The sequence below is a fragment of the Onychomys torridus genome, chromosome 23 (assembly GCF_903995425.1).
Source record: "Onychomys torridus chromosome 23, mOncTor1.1, whole genome shotgun sequence".
Taxonomy (NCBI): domain Eukaryota; kingdom Metazoa; phylum Chordata; class Mammalia; order Rodentia; family Cricetidae; genus Onychomys; species Onychomys torridus.
In genome coordinates, this window is record NC_050465.1 from 41,501,490 (window position 1) to 41,509,062 (window position 7,573).

The 7,573-nt window shown below is 37.9% G+C and overlaps 1 long non-coding RNA gene across 1 annotated transcript; it reads left to right on the forward strand.

Moving 5' to 3' along the window:
- The first annotated feature begins 1,917 nt into the window (after nt 1–1,917).
- Nucleotides 1,918–6,872, forward strand: LOC118572994. The gene is made up of 3 exons (XR_004943576.1): nt 1,918–1,979; nt 2,128–2,248; nt 6,764–6,872. It is a non-coding gene; the product is annotated as an uncharacterized LOC118572994 (long non-coding RNA).
- The last annotated feature ends 701 nt before the right edge of the window (nt 6,873–7,573 follow it).

Genomic DNA, 7,573 nt, shown 5'->3' on the forward strand with positions numbered 1-7,573 from the left:
TATACTAGTTTCTATTACTTAAACTATTTTGATTGAAGAGGAATATAATTTTTCATGGGGATTATGGATTATAATGTTCAAATATTTTATTTCATTGGAAAATAGCTAGAGTGATAAAGTAAAAGAAGATAATTATTTAGTACCCACTAGAGCTATGACTGTTGTTTAACTCCCACTATTACCCTATTTTACAGTACATAAATAGATGGAATAAGTGATCATTTTTAAGGGCAGTGACAGGTAAATAATATGGTCAGGGTTGAAGCCAGGTCTTTGAGACTCTGATGAATTTGTCAACACAGCATCCTCCTCAAAGATAATATATATATTCTCACCCTGAAAACATATATACAGGTAATGCTATACAGACTGAAGAGATTGTACTTGTGTATTGAGGGGGGCGAGGGGAGAAACAAATAATTAAAAAAGAGACCATGCATTGGAAATGGAGCAAGGAAAGGTATACTGGAGGGTTTGGAGGGAGGAAAGGGAAGATCGAATGATGTCATTATGTTATAATCTCAAAAAAGTAGGAGTAATAATTATAACCAACTCTCATCATCTAATACACACACACACACACACACACACACACACACACACACACACGGAGATTCACAGCATGGGAGATTTATGTTGGAACTTTAGCCTTACAGAAAATTGGCCAGGATGAAAAAGCTGAGTCAACATGAGACTTCGCTAAAATACCCAACTGGTCCCTTTCATTGGTACTGTCCTCTCCATATAGATATGAAGTCTCCCAGGGAGGTCAGGCTTTCTTGATTTCTGCTTCTGTTCTGTAGGCACAGCTGAAAGAAGTGAGTGAGCTCCAAGACTTGTTAGCTCCTGTTTCCTTCCCCCTTCAGGTCCTTTCCCATCCATGGCATTTACCTGAAGGTTTACAGCACCACACACCTCTGGAGAAGCATAACCCTGGTGCAACCCCACATTCGATGGAATTATTGCTGAGTCTTGATTTGTGTGAGGGCATACTCTTTTGTTTTTCACTTTTATAAGGTAAGTTCTGCTCTTGAGAGATTCTGGGTTTTGTCATCTGATAACGCCACAGGAGGCAGTTGAGACAGTTTGCAGAACTTACTGAAAGTGGAATTTTGTTTGTTTTAATAAAAGAAAAAATCCTTAAAGTTCTTCTTACCAAATCAACAGCAATGTCAAGGGTAAAACAACAGCTGTGAGCTTAATGCATAAAATAAGGACTTGAAAGCCATATATTCAAAGGCAGAGTCATTATTTAAGTGCCATGGGGATTATACACCAGGACTGAAGTAAATAAGCCATCATCAGCGAGTTGAGTGGTAAAGATTGTTGTCTCTGGGGAGAAAGTTTGCCTGATGCCATAGTCCTCCAAGCAGTTTAAAAGAAAAAGTGGTTAAAACAAAAAAAAGGACAATGTGATACATATTGTAGAAATAGATGGGAAATAAAGTCATTTTAATATTCACTTAGAAATAAGGTTTATGTACATATTGCTATGTTATTGCATATGAAAGCAAGTTTCTACTTGGATTATCCTGATATCCTGTTGGACCTGTCCAAGCCTGTATCTGATCACATTACCTGTGAATGGTGCAGGGTAGACCAGCACTCTGACACCTCATGCTACCATTGAGGTTGCAAAGAGTTAGAGAACTCTGTGAGACAAGTGGGAAGATTCAAATAATCAATGATAGCCTAATGGGTTGAAATATTGATGGATTAATATTTCCTTTGCTGTTAAACAATCTTGGAGTGGAAGGAATCTTTTTATTTCTCTCTCAGGTGAGATTTTCATCCACAGAATAAATACAACATGTGGCGGGGAGAGCTGTCTGTTAGGATGCACAGTATCTTCCTGGTGCTCCAGTCTGCTTGCAGTCTGGGAGCTACGAGAGCACTCCATGGTGCTATGTAACTGCTGTGTACACACAGACACGGATTCTGCAGACTGATCCTGACGCTCTGCTGTCGTGATCAAGCAGGTGAGTGTGGTTTGGTGTTTGCCACTCCTGGGTCGACAGTGACCGTCAGGTGCTGTCAACATTGGGATGCTTTCAGGTACATGACAGTAGTGGGGAATGTGCATTGTGGAACAGTCTGCTCAGTCATTTCCTTTCTCTTCTCTTCTAGAACATATGCTGTAAGAAGAGCAGTATAGTTCTCCGATCAATTAATCAGTAAAAATCATTCTCATGCAAAGAAGACTTCACTGGGAAAATGATAATGGAAATACAACTACCAGGGAAACAAGGTATTTTGAAAATCACAATACATAAAAATAAAATCTGTACCAGTACAATTGATCACTGCTGGGATTTTCCTGTTATTCTTTAGTAAAATAATAATAATTAAAAAAAGAGTCCAAGTGAGAAAAAGCATACATTTCTGTTAAGCAGAGAACTATTTAGTTCAGAATAAAACACATATTTTAGAGTACCACCATAATTTCCATTTCAAATGTTGAGAATATATGCATTTTAATCTTTATTTTTTAAAGTTCTGTTCGTTCTTTGTTCTCTTCACATTGTCCAGTGCATGATGTCTTTAAATCCTAAACCCATGTCATTAAAGAAAACTTGAACATCCGTAAGACTAATTTAAACATGAGAGAGAAGCTAGTAATGGAGAGATCTGAGTGGCTATATTTGATTTATAAATAGGTTGTCCTAGATAAAAAGGAGCCAGGAATCAATGTGCCAGATAAAAGAGACCAGATGCTAAGGAAAGTAGCCCTAGTTTCTAGAAAAACATCTTCAGTAGAGACCCTATGAGGGAAATAGAGTTGAGCCTTTGAGGGCTTATTTCAACCAATTTCCTGAAAATTGGTAAAAATCAAATGTCCTGCATACATGTTTTGCTGTTGGTCAAGGTTTCCATAATTTATGCTTAATCTCATTCATGAATAAATATAAAGTCCCTCCATTTCCAATAGCATTCTAAATTCCTGCATACATTTGGGGTTTATTTTTTTAGAAGGAAAAGTGGTTCCAAAAAGGTGCAGAATGGCAAAGGCAGTGGGTTGAAACATTTGCAAGAACGGAGCTCTGCAAATATCTCTGAGAAAATCCCTTCAAAAGTCTAGCTCAAGTTACACATTACAAATCACTTTGAAAGACTTTTTTTTCTTTCCCTTATGGTATTCAGCCTCTTGATTATTAGGGATGATGAGCCCTAGCTTGAAAGCAGAAACTTAAATCAGTGACTCTCTTTTTATTGCCAAACGGAGATCTGAATTCATATAATAAGAGAGCAGTGGAGATGAGATATGACAGAATTCATTAATGTGCCAAGGATGTGGCCAACTTGTCTACAACTAGTTAAAAGGCAAATACACAGATTGATCATTTTTCTTTCCAGGACTGTACGTCACAATACACATGGCCTGTTTCCTAAAACCTTCTGTCTAATGTTTAATAGATTGATGGAACTTCAAAAACAACACTCCCGACAATTTTGCTAGACAAGAGAGGCCATGAAGACGCACTGGGTTAGAAGAGGGACTGCTTGCAATCTGAGCTCAGAAGGATTCGAGGCTCCTTCACATTTCCCCCTCTAAACTAAGACTTAACGTTGGGTTCAAAAGGAGTTATGGCTTGAATCTGAGACTTTATATTCAAAGAAAAAGACTGACATAAACCATTTTTTAAAATATTTTTTCAGCTTTCTGTGCACTAGAAGTTGCTAGATTTATCAAGCAGGTATGCATGACTGCTTTATATACTCCCCTTCTTCAAGAAGTAGCATAGAACAGTGGTTAGAAGCGAAAGTCCCCACTCTTGAGCCTGCTGTGTCTATAGGATTAGTCAGAAAATGAAAGCCTATGAGTCTAGGGGGTTGAGGGAGATTGCATTGCTCACCAGAAGTCCCCAGAAGAGAAAAAAGAGACTGAACATAGGTGAACTTTGGAAAGAAGAATTATTCCTTTTTATCTTTTTTTATTTATTTTATAATTTAATTTAATTTTACATATCAGCCACAGTTTCCCCTGTCTTCCCTCCTCCAGGGCAAGGACTCCCCTGGGATTCAGCTCAGCCTGGTAGATGAACCAATAGCTGAGGAGCCCCCAACTGGACCAGGCCCTCTGGATAAGAGAGACAGTTAATTAACTTGAACGGTTTGGGAGGCATCCCCAGGCAGTAGGACCGGGACCTGTCCTTAGTGCATGAGCTGGCTGTTTGGAACCTGGGGCTTATTTGGGGACACTTTGCTCAGCCTAGGTGAAGGGAGGAGGGGACTGGACCTGCCTCAACTGAAGAAGAATTATTCTAAGGCATGCTGTTACCTTGCAAATTCAAGTGCGAGTATTAGGGACTGCTTAAAATGTCATGCTCTCTCCTATCAGGATTCTCTGAAAGAAACGTGCTGTGTCATTTGAATAAAAATTGATAGATTGCATGATAGCCTCTGATTGGCCCTCTGTCATTGATGTGAGTCTCTGCCACATTCTCCTATCCATTTTCAACCACTGAGTTTTACCTGGTCTGTGTTTGCGTGCTTCCTTTTCTCCTGTTCTTGGTGTGTTAAAGAGTCTCCCTGGGAGAAACAAATGGTTCAAGGACTCTAGAACAAGACCTGTTTCATCCACAGCTCAAGAGCTTTCTCCATCCCTTTTTCTTGCACAAATTCACAGAAACTGAGACAAGAAGAGAGAATCCAAATTTTTCTCTACAAAGTCAGTTTTTAATCTTATAATATTAAGCAAAAATGAATCTTTCAAACAGGGCCTCATAGCCTAACTTCTGGAGATGCCCCCAAGCCACCCTGAAGGTCATTCCTTATCTTCTATTGTGTGGTGACCAAAGTTGACTGGAATTTAATAATAGTTAGCTGGGTTTTCTGCCCAGAAATACTAATTGTCATGTTATTCTCCAGCACCTCAAATGGCGAGCATCATGTAGTCCAGCTTCTGTGTTCTGTTTGCTTTGTACAGTGTGTAAATTGCTTATATTATAAAAGGCTCCATCCTTTGCAAGTGTTTAAGTGTATTAGCTCATTTGATTTTGCAACGACTCCCTGAGTCCAGAAATTTGCCAAGACTTCCGTCTTAAGCATGGAGAATCTGTTTTTCACATGTCAGACGACTCACATGGGTCATCCAAGACAGAAGCAGCCTGGGGCCCAATCTCCTGACTGCTGACTGGGCATGTGACCAGCCACGTGCCTCCCCCTTTATCTTCCCTCCATCTGTTCATTCACTCGTGCAAGCCTGACATCCGCTTCAGGTTATTCCACAACAGCACCATGGGAAAAGCCCAGATTCCCGCTCTTATTCTGATGAGTCACAACAGCTTCAATGCCTCCATTACTTTGTGTATAAATGTGAAAGAGCTAGATTAGACATCTCCAAAGTGGAAAGAGAATGAGGCATACACAAAAACAATGCAGAGCTTAATTGTTGCTCCTCCTTCCTGGCTGGAGAAATTATGAGAAATTATGTAAACATTAATTTTGGGGTCCTGGGGATCGAACCCAGGGCCTGACCCAGCTGGGAGAGAGCTCTGTCCCTTAGCGGTGCCTCCACCTCTCCCTTTTACCTTTCGTTTCGGCATAGGGTCTCACTAAGTTATCCAGGCTGTCCTTCAACTCACTCTCCAGCTCAGGTGGATTTGAATTTCCAGAACTCCTCCCTCTGCTCTGAGGGTAGCTGGCCCTGTGGACCTGAACCCTAGGACTGGCCAAATTATACAGATTTTACAGTTATCGGCTTTCTCATAGTAAAGCCAAAGATGGTAACATTAATTTTGAATCAACCTCATAAAAAGTCAGTAAAAGAGTATATGTAAAAACAGTTTGCCAAATGGCAAGCACTCAATAAATGTTAATTATTTCTTTTAGTGTTAACACTTGTCATATTCTAAAGACATATACATTATTTTGATAGCAGTTACATCATTATATTATCTATAAAGGAATTTTAGCATTACTAACTTCAAAGGCAAAGCTTTAAATTTACTAAGCATTTGAATGGTCAAAATGGATGTAGGAAACACAATATTTTATTGTTTATCTGACGGCATTGGTTTATGTCCTCAGAATTTCACCCAGGAGAAGACTTGATTTGATTTTGTTTTAGGGGGTAAGGTTCTTTTGTTTTTGTCTTCAGTCATGGAAATGGGATGCATGATAAACAGGCAACCAAACCGAAAATGTAGCTTCAACCCCAGCCGGGACTTAAGGTTGGTTGTTAAGAATGTGAGCATGTCTTAATATGTTCATCATCTCTAATAGAAATATGAAAATTAAAGAGAAAATTCTACCTCTCAGAGAAAATGGAACCTTTCTGCATAGGCTTATCCTTCATACTGGCAAGTAGCAAGAAGCAAACCCATGTGAGAAAGTAAAAGCAATGGCCTTCAAAAAGACAGAGCACAATAGTGGGTTTAAGTGACTCTGTTTGTACAAATGTTTCGTTAACATGGGACAGAAAACCATGTAGTTTATTTGCATAATGATTTATTAAACTCTAGCATTTTTGGGGAAATTTAACCACATTATCCATCAAAGAAAGAGGTAAGAAATCACATAGCTCTATCACCCAAAACCAAAAATGCTACTCACCAAGTGCAGTGAGTAGGAAGCTTTTAATGGCTTTCTGGCAAGGCTAAGTTGGGTAGCAGAAAGAAATCACACAGAAAAAAAAAAATCATACATAAAGAGCATCTTTCACTTTTCGTCTCCCTTGTTATAAACCAAGAAACATTTGGGTAGCTTTTTTAAATTTTAAATTTTTATTTTTAACATATATTAATTTGAAGGCTCATTTCAGGTCCAGGTGCCATGTGGAAAATGATTGATGTTCCAAGGATGGGAGAAGGATGCAAACTGGGAACCGTCCAAGTTGTAAGCATCTAGAAATCAAGGGAAAATACCTACTTCCTCTAAGGGTAGGTCCACACTGGGAGTCTAATTCTATTTTTGTTTGTTTGTTGCTTCATACATCCAAAGTAATATTATAAGCAGTTTTCAAGTAAACATAATTAATCTTTGACCCTATCAAAATAACTACCCAATTAGCTTATCTATATTTTTGTTTACTGAAGGAATAAAAGCCATGTTTAATGTATGTGGTTCAATACTGTTTATATTTGAAACATGTCCTAATTCAATACAAAAGGAAGTTTGATTTTTTTTTATTTTGCTCTATCTTATGAAAAGCAAAGTGAAATGTTATACCTTAGAAAATATTAGAAACTAAGCTTTAAAATAGGGAGTAAATTTTCATGCAATTCCTTTTTTTGTTCAAAATTCAGTACACAGTTCTTAGTATGGTGATTTGAAAAATGCATGGATTCTAATGTTTTCAACCCAATAAATTAAAATGAGTTAAATAGTAAATACAATTAAAGGTCTTAAAATAATTTTCACATGTTTAAACGGCCATAATTTTGATGGCAATAATTGTCAAATTCATGAGAAAATAAGTCAGCCACAAAATAATTATAATATCTACCTACATATATTTTTAACACCTAAAGTTTGTGCTATGAAAAGGCAGTAAACTTTAAAAATATACATACTGTAAAGTCCCACTTATAAAATACTACAATTTTCAAAGTTTATATAAGCCCACTTTACA